This window comes from Carcharhinus amblyrhynchos, chromosome X, assembly GCF_965287045.1.
Source record: "Carcharhinus amblyrhynchos chromosome X, sCarAmb.v2.hapA, whole genome shotgun sequence".
NCBI lineage: Eukaryota > Metazoa > Chordata > Chondrichthyes > Carcharhiniformes > Carcharhinidae > Carcharhinus > Carcharhinus amblyrhynchos.
Window position 1 is genome coordinate 7,297,942 of NC_137359.1, and position 16,165 is coordinate 7,314,106.

General features: G+C 48.6%; 1 long non-coding RNA gene across 1 annotated transcript in view; it reads right to left on the reverse strand.

Annotated features, from left to right (window-relative positions):
- The window catches only part of LOC145362012 (uncharacterized), a 40,543-nt gene extending 24,738 nt beyond the window's left edge, over positions 1-15,805 (reverse strand). Inside the window, exon 1 of the long non-coding RNA XR_013889907.1 lies at positions 15,617-15,805. This is a non-coding gene — a long non-coding RNA (uncharacterized LOC145362012). The remainder of the gene's footprint in view (positions 1-15,616) is intronic.
- Positions 15,806-16,165: the final 360 nt, after the last annotated feature.

A 16,165-nucleotide genomic window follows, 5' to 3' on the forward strand; every position in this document is an offset into this window, starting at 1 on the left:
CACCTGACCTCCCAGCTGATCCCATTTCCCAGCTCTTGGCCCTGAATGTTATGATGTGCCAAGTGCTCATCCGGGTACTCTGTAAAGGGTGTGGGGCCTCCCCCACCCTCCCAAGCAGCACATTCCAGACCCTCACCACCCTCTGGGTAAAAGGCTTTTCCTCACATCACCCCTAAACCTTGTCGGGCTGGAGGCCAGTGACCAGTGGTGTGCCGCAGGGCTCAGTACTGGGACCTCTCCTCTTTGTAGTATACATAAATGACTTGGAAGAGAGTGTAGGTGGTGTGATCAGCAAGTTTGCTGATGACACCAAGATGGCAGGGTTGGCGGGTACTGAACTGGATTGTCAGGTGATACAACAGGATATAGATAGGTTGGTGCATTGGGCAGATAGGTGGCAGATGGAATTTAATCCTGACAAATGCGAGGTGATGCATTTTGGAAGGAATAATGCAGAGAGGAGCTATGTGATAAAAGGTAGACAGATTAGGAGTATAGACATACAGAGGGACCTGGGAGTGCAGGTTCACAAATCCATGAAGGTTGCGTCACAAGTGGAGAAGGTTGTTAGGAAGGTGTATGGAATGTTAGCCTTTATAAGAAGGGATATAGAGTATAAAAGCTGCCGTCTAATGCTTCAGTTGTACAGAACGTTGGTTAGACCGCATTTGGAGTACTGCGTCCAGTTCTGGTCACCTTACTACCGGAAGGACGTGGAGTCTCTGGAAAGGGTGCAGAGGAGGTTTACCAGAATGTTGCCTGGCATGGAGGGGCTGGGTTACGAGGAAAGGTTAGAGAAACTGGGACTGTTCTCCTTGGAAAGACGGAGATTGAGGGGGGACATGATAGAGGTATATAAGATACTGAAGGGAATAGATAGAGTTAATAGTGAGAGACTGCTCCCTAGACTGGGTACAAACACGAGAGGTCATGATTTAAGGGTGAGGGGGGAGAGGTATAATTTGGAAGTGAGAGGAAGGTTCTTTACGCAGAGAGTTGTGGGGGTGTGGAACGCGCTACCGAGTAGGGTGGTGGAGGCAGGAACGTTGGACTCGTTTAAGGTTCAGTTAGATAGACACATGAGTGAAACGAGGATGGAGGGTTATGGTAGGGGCTATTAAATAAGGTTAGAACCTTGGGAGACACTGGAAAAGCAGGCTTGTAAGATTAACGTTTTTGTCTTTTTATTCTGCAGGTGGAGGTCCACCTCGTGTCAAATGAGGGGCATGCACACGGTGGGTCGTGCGTGGGCTGCTCTTGGAAGTTCCGGGAGTGGCCTAGTACTTCGTGTCAGTGTGTGTGCTTGATCCTGGACCGGTAGACGGGCGCCGCAACAGCTCGGTGACTAGCACTGCTAGCTGTGCAGATACATGGATTTGGGCCTGTGTCTGTGGGAGTTTGCGCATTCTCCCTGTGGTTGCGTGGGTTTCCTCCGGGCACTCCAGTTTCCTCCCACACCCCAAAGATGTGCTCTTAGGCTGATTGGTTTTACCAAATTGACACTATTCTCCCCTGAATCTGGCTAAGTCAGGGGTTCCATTCGTAGACATGCAGGGTAGAATAGGTGTAGGGTGATGCGGCGGCACGGGCTCGTTGGGCCGAAGGGCCTGTTTCCCGTGCTGGGTTGTTCTTTGTTCTCTTTGTTAAACCTCCCACCCCTCAGCTTGTTTTACTGTGCTTGCATTCTGACTTCTTAATATCCCACTTCAGAAAGTTTTTTGATAATTCTTTTACACGATTCACTGTCCAGGCCAGCATTTATTGCCAATCCCCAAATACCCCTTGAGAAATGGTGGTGAGCTGCCTTCTCAAACTCACAGCAGTCCCTGAAGTGTAGGTACACCTACAGTGCTGTTAGGGAGGGAGATCCAGGATTGTTATCAGTCTATGTGGTGTAGGTACATCCACAGTGCTGTTAGGGAGGGAGTTCCAGGATTGTTATTGGACATCAGTCAGTTCATGTGGTGTAGGTACATCCACAGTGCTGTTAGGGAGGGAGTTCCAGGATTGTTATTGGACATCAGTCAGTCCATGTGATGTAGGTACACCCACAGTGCTGTTAGGGAGGGAGTTCCAGGATTGTTATTGGACATCAGTCAGTCCATGTGGTGTAGGTACACCCACAGTGCTGTTAGGGAGGGAGTTCTAGGATTGTTATTGGACATCAGTCGGTCCATGTGGTGTAGCTACACCCACAGTGCTGTTAGGGAGGGAGTTCCAGGATTGTTATTGGACATCAGTCAGTCCATGAGGTGTAGGTACACCCACAGTGCTGTTAGGGAGGGAGTTCCAGGATTGTTATTGGACATCAGTCAGTCCATGTGGTGTAGGTACACCCACAGTGCTGTTAGGGAGGGAGTTCCAGGATTGTTATTGGACATCAGTCAGTCCCTGAGGTGTAAGTACACCCACAGTGCTGTTAGGGAGGGAGTTCCAGGATTGTTATTGGACATCAGTCAGTCCATGTGGTGTAGGTACACCCACAGTGCTGTTAGGGAGGGAGTTCCAGGATTGTTATTGGACATCAGTCAGTCCCTGTGGTGTAGTTACACCCACAGTGCTGTGAGGGAGGGAGTTGCAGGATTTTGATCCTGTGACAGTGAAGGAACAGCATGCATATTTCCAAGTCACCACAATCCCCTAGTCGCCACACTCCTGTGCGGGTACACGGAGGGAGAATTTAGCACAGCCAATGCACCCTAACCAGCACGTCTTTCGGACTGTGGGAGAAAACGGGAGCTCCTGGAGGAAACCCATGCAGACACGGGGAGAACTTGCAGATTCCATGCAGACAGTGACCAGAGGCTGAGAATCAGACTGGGATCCCTGGCATTGTGAGGCAGCGGTGCTAACCACTGTGCCGCTTGTGGAGAAGGTGGTCAAGATTCATAATATCCTGGCCAACGTTCCTCCCACAAACAGCTGGTCCAGCTGGTTACTTGAGGTGAATGGTCAGAACAAAATATCGAATTCCCATTTCACATCAACCAAATTCATTGCAAATGTTTGAGATATTTCTAAGCGATGTAACGGGGTGCTATATAAATGCAAATTCTCGCTGCTCTGGCCCTTTTTGCGTCTTTTACAATGAATGACCTCTCTGTATCGAAGATTCAGTGTTAGTTCAAAGCCTCCTCAGTCAGACTGCGTCGAAAATCAGATTGCAGAGTAAATTAAAATTCAACAAACATTGTCTCAGGACAAAGTGGGATCTCTTCTCTTGTCCACATCCAGGAAATGGAAAGAAGGAAGTAAAATAACAGCCACTTGACCACCCTTGGGATTCACCGTTTCAGCGAGGGGAATGTGAAAGCTTTGATTCTTCCAGGCAGCCTTCGTCTGTCCAAGTCTCGACAAATAAATGAACTTCAAAAGTATCCGACTTGAGTCCGAACATAAGAGGGCCTAAGAGGACCACAAGGACATAGGAGAGATCCCACGTTACACAGCACTGCGTGAACACACGCTCTGCAGCCACACCACACAGCCCCACGCAGTGTTTTCAATTGAAACCCTTTCTGAAGTAATGTTTTCACAGAATCATCGAATTCCTGCAGTGCAGAAGGAGGCCATTCGGCCCATCGAGCCGGCATCGATAACATTCCCACCCATCTCCATAACCCCATGTGCTTACCCTGCTAATCCCCCTGACATGAAGGGACAATTTAGCATGGCCAATCCACCTAACCTGCACATCTTTGGACACTAAGGGGCAATTTACCACAGCCAATCCACCTAACCTACACATCTTTGGACACTAAGGGACAATTTAGCATGGCCAATCCACCTAACCTACACATCTTTGGACACTAAGGGACAATTTAGCATGGCCAATCCACCCTAACCTACACATCTTTGGATACTACGGGACAATTTAGCATGGCCAATCCACCTAACCTACACATCTTTGGATACTAAGGGACAATTTAGCATGGCCAATCCACCTAACCTGCACATCTTTGGACACTAAGGGGCAATTTAGCATGGCCAATCCACCTAACCTGCACATCTTTGGACACTAAGGGACAATTTAGCATGGCCAATCCACCTAACCTGCACATCTTTGGGCACTAAGGGACAATTTAGCATAGCCAATCCACCTAACCTGCACATCTTTGGACACTAAGGGGCAATTTAGCATGGCCAATCCACCTAACCTGTACATCTTTGGGCACTAAGGGACAATTTAGCATGGCCAATCCACCTAACCTGTACATCTTTGGACACTAGGGGGCAATTTAGCATGGCCAATCCACCTAACCTGCACATCTTTGGACACTAAGCGGCAATTTAGCATGGCCAATCCACCTAACCTGCATATTTGTGGACTTTGATGAATTATTGCAAATTATCATGAGCTGATATTGTTGCCAGCTCCCCTCAATTTAAGGATGAGGCCTTGTCAAGGCCAAGAATATGACCTGAGGGGCTTCTTGTGATGAAACAAGTAGATTCTTGAGACATGGATAGTTGAAGATGTGGGGCAGGATACCTCACGAGGTACAGAGTGCTGGATTCACTTCTCTTTCCATTCTGCTGTAAAGAGAATACATAAAGAGAGAGGAACTGACCTGTATAAATAGGTGCCAGAGAGAGAGCGAGAGTGCACAGAAACATCAGAGGAAGTGAAGGAGAGGCACTGCCCCAGCTCTGGCTCCAGTGCCAGCCCCAGTCACTGCCCCAGCTCTGGATCCAGTGCCTGTCCCAGTCACTGCCCCAGCTCTGGATCCACTGCCAGTCCCAGCACTGCCCCAGCTCTGGATCTAGTGCCAACCCCAGTCACTCCCCCAGCTCTGGATCCAGTGCCAGTCCCAGTCACTGCCCCAGCTCTGGATCCAGGGCCAGTCCCGGGCACTGCCCCAGCTCTGGATCCAGTGCCAGTCCCAGTCACTGCCTCAGCTATGGATCTAGTCCCAGTCACTGCCCCAGCTCCGGATCCAGTGCCAGTCCCGGCACTGCCCCAGCTCCGGATCCAGTGCCAGTCCCAGCATTGTTCCCGACCCTGATCGCGGTCAAGCCCCACTCACTGACCCAGACTCTGACCCCGAGCCAACCCTGAGCACTCTCTCTTCCGAGGGACTGACCTCTGAAGCTGACTCAGAGCTGGCACTGCCAACCCTGGCTGGGAGCCTCAGGACTCAGTGCGCAGCAGCCCTGAAGACAAAGAGTTGGCTAAAAGCCACCCGCCTGAGGAAGCGTCCAGTGCTCTCGCCCGGGAGCCATGAAAGAGACAGTCCCTTTGCTGAGGCCTTTGCAGCCGAGACGTCATGGAGGGACAGCTCCCTGGGAGTCTGAGACCTGCCTCTTAGCCTCCCTCAGCACACAGAGGGGCACAGTAAACCCGATTCAAACACTGGCCCGACACTGGTACTGAGGTCAACACACCCCCAATACCCTTCAACACAAGTCCAATTTCTTTCCAGCTGGATAAGAGCTTGCGATCTGTTAGTCTTTCACCCAGTCATTTGTAACAAGATTAACAGCCCGAATTAGTAACAGTACAAACAGTAACCATATTTACAGGACATTATCCTACATTCTCCCAACTTTTGTGAACCTCTGCCATCATTTTTTCCTTGTTCGTTCATGGGACATGGGCGTCGCTGGTTGGGTCAGTATTTATTACCCATCCCTAGTTGCCCTTGGAGGGCAGTTAAGAGTTAACCACATTGCTGTGGCTCTGGAATAGGCCAGACTGGGTAAGGACGGCAGATTTCCTTCCCTAAAGGACATTAGTGACCCAGGTGGGTTTTTCCGACAATGGGTTGTCAGTAGATTCTTACTTCCAGATATTTTTTATTGAATTCAAATTCCACCATCTGCCGTGGCGGGATTCGAACCTGGGTCCCCAGAACATCAGCTGAGTTTCTGGGTTAATATCCTAGTGATAATACCACTGGGCCTTTGCCTCCCACCAACAGATATGCAGAATTGGGATGTTTGGCCATTGGTCAAGACATCCAATACTTCTTCGTACATACGCTGAGCTGCCCGAGAGTATTCACAGACCCTTCCCTAAACTCAATATCCCTCATATCCCTCTCTTTGCTGAATACCGATACAAAATACTCATTAAGGTTCTCACCCACTTCCTCTGGTTCCACACATAACCACCCTCCTTTATCCTTGACTACCCTCTTGCTCCTAATATATGAATAAAATGCCTTGGGATTCTTCTATGCATGGTGGCACATGTGGCACAGTGGTTAGCACTACTGCCTCACAGCACCAGGGACCTGGGTTTGATTCCTGGCTTGGGTCACTGTCTGTGTGGGAGTCTGCACATTCTCTCTGTGTCTGCGTGGGTTTCCTCCAGGTGCTCCAGTTTCCTCCCATACGTTGAAAGACATGCTGGTTAGGTGCTAAATTCTCTCTCAGTGCACCCAAAAAGGCACCGGAGTGTGGTGACGAGGGGATTTTCACACTAACTTCATTGTAGTGTCAATGTAAGCTGACTTGTGTCGCTAATAAATAAACTTCAAAAAATTTTCTAAACCCTGCTGGCCAGGGAGATTTCATGGTTCCTTTTAACCCTCCGAACTCCCTGTTTGAGCTCCTTCCTACTTTCTCTATGTTCTTCAAGGACTTTGTTTTCTTTTGCCTGGATCTTCCTTTATTTCTTCACCAAGTTGACAATTTCCCCTGTCATCCAAGGTTCCCGAATCCTGATATTCCTGTCCTTTAGTTTCACAAGAACGTTCCTGCCCTGCACTCTAATCAACTGGGCTTTCAAAGACTCCCACATGTCCACAGAAAGCATAGAATCCCTACAGTGCAGAAGAAGGCCCATCAACCCTGCACCCACAACAATCCCACCCAGGCCCTATCCCCAGAACACCACATATTTACCCCACTAATCCCTCTAAGCTACCCATCTTTGGACACTAAGGGACAATTTAGCAGGGCCAATCCACCTAACCTACACATCTTTGGGCACTAATGGGCAATTTAGCATGACAGAAAGAAATCCCACAACACCAGTTTAAAGTCCAAACAGGTTTATTTGTAGCAAAAGCCCCAAGCTTTTGGGACAGCCTGTCCCTTCATCAGGATGGCCAATCCACCTAACCTACACATCTTTGGACACTAAGGGACAATTTAGCATGGCCAATCCACCTAACCTACACATCTTTGGACACTAAGGGACAATTTAGCATGGCCAATCCACCTAACCTACACATCTTTGGACACTAAGGGACAATTTAGCATGGCCAATCCACCTAACCTACACATCTTTGGACACTAAGGGGCAATTTAGCATGGCCAATCCACCTAACCTGCCCATCTTTGGACACTAAGGGATAATTTAGCATGGCCAATCCACCTAACCTGCACATCTTTGGACACTAAGGGGCAATTTGGCATGGCCAATCCACCTAACCTGCAAAGCCAGAACTCTTCCCAAATAATTCTAATTGTTGAACTCGCGTGAAGAGAAGGATGTAGAGAAAGATCAAGTTAACATTTGAGTTATTATTGTCACATGTATTGGGATACTGTGAAAAGTATTGTTTCTTGCGTGCTATACAGACAAAGCATCCCGTTCATAGAGAAGGAAAGGAGAGGGTGCAGAATGTGGTGTTACAGTCATAGCTAGGGTGGGAAAGATCAGCTCAGTGTGAGGTTGGTCCATTCAAAAGTCTGATGGCAGCAGGGAAGAAGCTGTTCTTGAGTCGGTCGGTACGTGACCTCAGACTTTTGTATCTTTTTCCAGACGGAAGAAGGTGGAAGAGAGAATGTCCGGGTGCGTGGGATCCTTGATTATGCTTAATTATACACAGAAGAAGAGAGATATTTGCCCATTTGCCGATGATACGAAGATAGGTAAAGGGAAGGGTGTGATGAGGATATCGTGATTCTGCAATGGGATACAGATAGATTGGGTGACTGAGCGAAAACCTGGCAAATGGTGTTTAATGTGGGGAAGTGTGAGGTCATGCACTTCAGCAGGAGGAATCAAAATCCGATTATTTTGAATGGAGAGGGAATGCGGGTGAGTGAAGTGCAGAGGGATCTGGGCGTTCTAGTGCATGAATCACAAAAAGCTAGCAGGTAGGTCCAACCAGTAGTTAAGAAGGCAAATGAGATTTTGGCCTTTATTGCAAATGGGATTGGAGTTTAGAAATAGGGAGGTTTTGTTGTAATTGTACAGGGTGTTGGTGAGGCCTGACCTGGAACACTGCGTACAGTTTTGGTCCCCTTACCTCAAAAAGGGTCCAGTAACATTGGAGGCAGTGCGAAGGAGATTGAGCAGGCTCGTTCCTGGGATGAGCAGGTTGTCCTATCAAGAGAGGCTAAGTATGTATTCCTCAGAGTTTAGCAGAGTGGCGGGATGACCTTATTCAAACATATAGAATCATAGAACCCTACAGTGTAGGAAGAGGCCCTTCAGCCCATCGAGTCTGCACCGAACACAATCCCACCCAGGCCCTACCCCCATATCCCTACATATCATACCCACTAATCCCTCTAATTTATGCATCCCAGGACACTAAGGGGCAATTTCTTAGCATGGCCAATCAACCTGACCCGCACATCTTTGGACTGTGGGAGGAAACCGGAGCACCTGGAGGAAACCCACGCAGACACGAGGAGAATGTGCAAACTCCACACAGACAGTGACCCGGGCCGAGAATCGAACCCAGGACCCTGGAGCCGTGAAGCAGCAGTGCTAACCATTGTGCCGCCTGCATAAGGTTCTCAGGGGGTTTAACAGGGTAGATGGAGAGATATTTTCACTAGCGGCAGAGTCTGGAACAAGGGATCACAGCTACATGATAAAGAGCCAGTCATTTATAACTGATCTCTGTAGAAATGTCTTCTTACAGAGGGTGGTGAATCTCTGGAATTTTCTGCCCCAAAGGGTGGTGGAGGCTGGATCATTCGGAGTATTTAAATTGGAGTTGGATGAATATTTGATAGATCGAGGAATAGAGGACGATGGGGAAATGGCACAGAAAGGGAGCTGAGACCGGCGTAGATCAGCCATGATCGTATTGAATGATGGGGCAGGCTTGAAGGGCCGAATGGCCCTCTCCTGCTTCTATATTTTTTCACTCATTAATGGGACATGGGCGTCGCTGGCTGGCCAGCATTTACTGCCTATCCTTGGTTGCCTTTGAACTGAACGGTTCGCTAGACCATTTCAGAGGGCAGTTGAGAGTCAACCACATTGCTGTGGTTCTGGAGTCACATGTAGGCCAGGCCGGGTAAGGACAGCAGATTTCCTTCTCTAAAGGATGTTAAACTAGAGAGAATGCTGCAAAGATTTACTAGGATGCTACTGGGACTTGATGGATTGAGTTATAAGGAGAGGCTGGATAGACTGGGACTTTTTTCTCTGCAGCGTAGGAGGCTGAGGGGTGACCTTACAGAGGTCTAGGAAATAATGAGGGGCACAGATCAGCTAAATAGCCAATATCTTTCTCCAAAGGGGAGTCTAAAACTAGAGGGCATAGGTTTAAGAAGAGAGGGGAGAGTGTCCAGAGGGGCAATTTTTTCACACAGAGGGTGATGAGTGTCTGGAACAAGCTGCCAGAGGTAGTTGTAGAGGCGGGTACAATTTTGTCTTTTAAGAAAAACATTTGGATAGTTACATGGGCAAGAAGGACATGGGCCAAATGCGGGCAATTGGGACTAGCTTAGTGGTAAAAACTGGTTAGCAGGGACAAGCTGGGCTGAAGGGCCTATTTCCATGCTGTAGACATCTATGACTCTATAATGAACCAGATGGGTTTTCCCAACAGTGGTTTCATGGTCATCAGTAGACTCTTAATTCCAGATATTATTTATTGAATTCAAATTTCACCATCTGCTGTGGTGGGATTCGAACCCGGGTACCCCAGAACATGAGTTGAGTTTCTGGATTAATAGTCTAGCGATAACACCACGAGGCCATCGCCTCCCCATTGTTTTCAAATTAATTTTATTCCATTTCTTGTACAATGCCAGTGATGAACGCTGACAGACTTCAGGAGATTATTTGGAAAAATACAACACTGGGAAATGAACTCTTCCCAGAAAAACTACAACAGGTAAAAAGTCACACCAGGCTAACGCACACAAAACTGTAGTCAAACAGACAGCAAGTACAAAGAGACATTGAAGAAATTGAAGTCACAAATTGGTCGGATGGTTTTTGGAATCGGGGCACGAATATACATACCCAACCTTGGCTTTACCTCCTATGATGTGGAGATGCCGGCGTTGCACTGGGGTAAACATAGTAAGAAGTCTCAGAACACCAGGTTACAGTCCAACAGGTTTATTTGTAGCACAAGCCACTAGCTTTCGGAGTGCTGCTCCTTCATCAGATGGGTGAGAGTTCAAACAGCCAGTTCTGAAAGCTAGTGGAGTTTGGTACAAATAAATCTGTTGGACTTTAACCTGGTGTTGTGAGACGTCTTACTGTGTTTATCTCCCATCAAAGCTCACTGCACTGCTCACTCAATTAGCTTTCATGGATAGAGCCATCCCAGCAGTGACAGTTTTCAAGTGGAAACAGGAATGCAATTGTGTTCCTGAATGCTTGGGTGGCACAGGGGCAGTGCAGTGGCACAGTGGTTAGCACTGCTACCTCACAGTGTCAGGGACCCGGGTTCAATTCCCGGCTTAGGTTACTGTCTGTGCAGAGTCTGCACATTCAACCCGTGTCTGTGTGGGTTTCCTCAGGCTGCTCTGGTTTCCTCCCACAGTCCGAAAGTCCATGCTGGTTAGGTGCCATGCTAAATTCTCCCTCAGTGTACCTGAACAGGAATGTGGCGACAAGGGGATTTTCACTGTAACTTCATTGCAGTGTTAATATAAGCCTACTTCTGACGCTAGTAAATGCCCAGGGGCATCTTGGCACTGGCCATGGGGCAGTGCCAAGAGGGTGGGCACATGGGGGCTTAGGGGGCAGGGCCTGGTGGGGCAGGACATAGGGTGCTACAGGTGGGGTTGGGGGGGCTCCCGCTGCCACTCTGCTTAGAGATTGGCAGGGAGCCTGGCAATCAGGGCGTGCTGTGGGGGGGAGTTGGGGGCGTTGGGGAGTGCAGTTTGGGGCTGGGCCCAGGAATGGTCAAGGGGCCAGCGATGGGGACATGATGGCACGAAGATTTGGCACTGCGGGGGCCGTGGGACTGGCTAGCAATTGGTAGTGCGGGGCCATTGTGCGTGCACTGATCTCAGCGCTGACGGATCTCTCCAGTTTGCACACAAGTTCGACAATTAGAATTTTTTGGGGAGAGTCCTGGCCTTGTAGGTTAGGTAGATTGGCCATGCTAAATTGCCCCTTGGTGTCCAAAGATGTGTAGGTTAGGGTGGATTGGCCATGCTAAATTGTCCCTTAGTGTCCAAAGATGTGCACGTTAGGTGGATTGATCATGCCAAATTGCCCCTTAGTGTCCAAAGATGTGCAGGTTAGGGTGGATTGGCCCTGCTAAATTGCCCCTTAGTATCCAAAGATGTGTAGGTTAGGCGGATTAGCCATGCTAAATTGCCCCTTAGTGTCCAAAGGTGTTTCATCCAGGGGGACTAGTGGGGTAAATATGTGGGGTTACAGGGATAGGTCTTGTATGTCGGAGAGCTGGGATGGGCCAAATGTCCTCCTTTTGCACTGTAGGGATCCTATGACTTTAACGTGCAAACTCCACACAGACAGACAGTGACCCGAGACCGGAATCGAACCCGGATCCCTGGCTCTGTGAGGCAGCAGTGCTAATGCCGGGAGTATTGTCGAGTGGCGAATCCTGGCCAAGGTGGTGAGCGCAGCTCAGACTTCCAAACCGGATGGCCTGTCGGAGAGTGTGATCTCTCCGTGCTCTGCGTTCAAAATGTGGCCTGCGCAAAACCAGAAACGGAGCTCACTCGGGGAAAAAAAAGAGGCTGGAGGAATGAGATGTGAAAGCATAGACATGCCAGGCGTATGAAAGAAGGGAGCCAGTGCAAACAAAGGCCTCTTTGAGTGAGGCAGTGATAGTGCGGGCTGTCCATCAGCGCAGAGAGGAATCCTGGCAGGAGGGCACAGACTGGTGACGGCGAGCTGGCAAGAAGAAGCTTTGGACTTCTCAAAGCAGTGTACTGTGCTTCACAAATATTTGCCTGTTTGTGTCAATGGAGGCCAGGAATGCAGAACAAATATAGAACCCGCAAGAGACCGAGAAAGCGAACTGGTGCAAGGGAAAAAAATGCTACCTTTGTACACAGGCAGAGAAGAAGAGACTTCACTCAGTTTAGTTCAGGTGAGGCAGCAGCTTCTGAATTAACTTTTCATCGAGGGCCAGAATCTCAAACAGCAAGATTTCCCCACACCCACCCAGCGAAAAGGCATCAAAAAACGTGTAGCCTGGGCAGTCCGTTTGTTTGTCTTGCTCTCTTTTTTGGTCACAGTATACAGGTACGGTGGCAAAGCTGCTGCCTCAGTGCTCAGGATGTGAATCCGGCCTCGGGCCATGGTCTGCGCGGAGCTGGAAGCTGTCCGCATGGATTTCCTCCGGGGGCTCCAGTTTCTTAAATCAGGTTTACACTCGTCTCAATGGGATTTTACCGCCTCGCTGGTCCCGAAACCGTAAAATCCCACCCAAGGTCAACAGACCTTCCCGTTGTCTGCTCCGATTCTCGCGGGATGGTAAAATTCCAGCCATTGATAGAATCCATACAGTGCAGAAGGAGGCCATTTAGCCCATCCAGTCTACACCCACCACAATCCCACCCAGACCCTATCCCCTTGACCATTCATATATAGCCTGCTAATCTCTTGACACTAAGGGGCAATTTAGCATGGCCAATCCCCCCTAACCTGCACATCTTTGGACACTAAGGGACAATTTAGCATGGCCAATCCACCCTAACCTACACATCTTTGGACACTAAGGGACAATTTAGCATGGCCAATCCACCTAACCTACACATCTTTGGACACTAAGGGGCAATTTAGCATGGCCAATCCACCTAACCTACACATCTTTGGACACTAAGGGGCAATTTAGCATGGCCAATCCACCTAACCTACACATCTTTGGACACTAAGGGACAATTTAGCATGGCCAATCCACCTAACCTACACATCTTTGGACACTAAGGGACAATTTAGCATGGCCAATCCACCTAACCTACACATCATGTGACGATAATAAATCAAACATTAAATTTATCTCTCTCTACCCCCTAGCTGTGACTGTAACACCACCTTCTGCACTCTCTCCTTTCACTCTCTATGAACGGTGTGCTTTGTCTGTATAACGCGCAAGAAACAATACTTTTCATTGTATCCCAATACATGTGACAATAATAAATCAAATCAAAGCTGAAGCCAACTGCTGATGGTGGGAGGAGGGCGTGGTAACCCTGGCACTTCACCCGCCCCACCCACCCGCTCCCCCGAACACCGTCTGCCCTTGGTGACACAGAGACCGGAGGTGAGGCAATGGACTCCTCACTCTCCTGAGAACTCGTGTGGAAGCAAGTCGACTCCGCGGGAGTGCCCGAGAGGTTGTCTAAGATGAGCATTTCGAATACTTGTCGGTGAGATTGTTGTTGCAGCACAGAATGAGGCCCTTCGGCCCATCCTGTCTGTACTGACCATCACACCCCTATCCATTCTAATCCCATTGTCCCCCTGACTTGATCTGTAGCCTTGTACGCTATGGCGTTTCGCGTGCTCATCGAAATACTTCACAAATGGTGTGAGGGTCTTTGTCTCCGCTTTCAGACAGGGAATTCCAGACTCCCACCACCCTCTGGGTGGAAACGTCCCTCGAAACCTTCTGTTCCCATCATGAGGTCAATGAGTATTATGCTAGAATGTCAGGATTGCCTCATTGTGGTCAGCGAGGGAGGTTGGATTGGGACCTTCTGCTGCTCCCGTGCCTCCTGAAAGACAGACCTCCTTCCCAACTGGAAGCCCGCAATACTATGTGGCTCCTCCTGCCAAAACAGTCGGGGGCCACCTGAACTTCCAAGAGGCCATCTTGAGTCCAGGTTATCGATTGGTACCCCTCATTACATTTCAGAGAATCATCGAATAGAATCATAGGATCCTGACAGTGCAGAAGGAGGCCATTCAGCCCATCAGGTCTGTCACATCCCATCCAGGTCCAAGTTCCTTAACCTCACCCATTTATTCTGCTAATCTCCCTGACACTAAGGGGCAATTTAGCATGGCCAATCCACCCTAACCTGCACATCTTTGGACACTAAGGGGCAATTTAGCATGGCCAATCCCCCTAACCTGCACATCTTTGGACACTAAGGGACAATTTAGCATGGCCAATCCACCCTAACCTGCACATCTTTGGACATTAAGGGGCAATTTAACATGGCCAATCCACCTAACCTGCACATAGAGTCAGAGGTTTACAGCGTGGAAACACGCCCTTCAGCCCAACTTGTCCATGCCACCCTTTTTTTAAACCCCTAAGTTAGTCCCACACTTGGCCCATTTCCCTCTATACCCATCATACCCATGTAACTATCTAAATGCTTTTTAAAAGACAAAATTGTACCTGCCTCTACTACTACCTCTGGCAGCTCATTCCAGACACTCACCACCCTCTGTGTGAAAAAATTGCCCCTCTGGACACTTTTGTATCTCTTCCCTCTCACCTTAAACCTATGCCCTCTAGTTTTAGACTCCTCTACCTTTGGGAAAAGACATTGACTATCTAGCTGATCTGCGCCCCTCATTATTTTATAGACCTCTATAAGGTCACCCCTCAGCCTCCTACGCTCCAGAGAAAAAAGTCCCACTCTATCCAATCTCTCCTCATAACTCAATCCATCAAGTCCCGGTAGCATCCTAGTAACTCTTTTCTGCACCCTTTCTAGTTTAATAATATCCTTTCTATAATAGGGTGACCAACTGCACACAGTATTCCAAGTGTGGCCTTACCAATGTCTTGTCCAACTTCAACAAGACATCCCACCTCCTGTATTCAATGTTCTGACCAATGAAACCAAGCATGCCGAATGCCTTCTTCATCACTCTGTCCACCTGTGACTCCACTTTCAAGGAGCTATGAACATGTACCCCTAGATCTCTTTATTCTGTAACTCTCCCCAATGCCCTGCCATTAACTGGGCAAGTCCTGCCCTGGTTCAATCTCCCAAAATGCATCACCTCGCGTTTGTCTAAATTAAACTCCAAGTGCCATTCATCAGCCCACTGGCCCAACTGATCAAGATCCCGTTGCAATTGGAGATAACTTTCTTCAGTGTCCACTATGCCACCAATCTTGGTGTCATCTCCAAACTTACTAGCCATGCCTCCTATACTCTCATCCAAATCATTAATATATATGACAAATAATGGTGGGACCCAGCACTGGTCCCTGAGGCACACTGCTGGTCACAGGCCTCCAGTTTGAAAAACAACCTCTACAACCACCCTCTGGCTTCATTCTGATCAGTAATCTGTAAACTGTCCATGCTGTTATATGCTCTGTCTGAGGCCAGAACTCTCCATTCACCTGACGAAGGGGCAAACCCTGAAAGCTTGTGAGTTTAATATCAAATAAATTGGTTGGACTTAAACCTGGTGTCGTCATATTCTGTCAAGAACCCAATTTTGTATCCGCTTAGATAGCTCACCCTGGATCCCATGAGATTGAACCTTATGCAACAAGCTGCCATACTGTACCTTGTCAAAGGCCTTGCTAAAGTCCATGTAGAAAACATCAACTGCACATCTTTGGAGGGTGGAAGGAAACCAGAGCAAACCCACGTCGACATGGGGAGGACGTGCAGACTCCGCACAGACAGTGACCCAAGGCAGGAATCGAACCCGGTTTCCTGGCGCTGTGAGGCAGCCGTGCGAACCACTGTGCCACCCTAAGACCCTCTTATGAGCAGGGACATTGTGGACCCTCACTGTCACCCTGGTTGAGGTCAGTCGGCACGTATAGACAGAGGATCGAGCATGGGACTGTCTTGCGCTGAGTGGTACAATGCCAAAGCAACATGATGGATTCATACATTTACATGGGTCATTTGGATTGGAATCGACTGTAATCCTGGACTCATTCACAAAGCCTATTCGAGTGGAAAAGGGGATTAAAAATGCGGTATTTACTGTCTCATTACTGTGAGTCCCCGCTGTCTCGTTATGTTAATTGCTCTGTTTAATCAGCACAGCCTCTGGATTTTGCTTCACGCTTGGTTAATCAAAGCTAACCTCCATAGCGTCGTG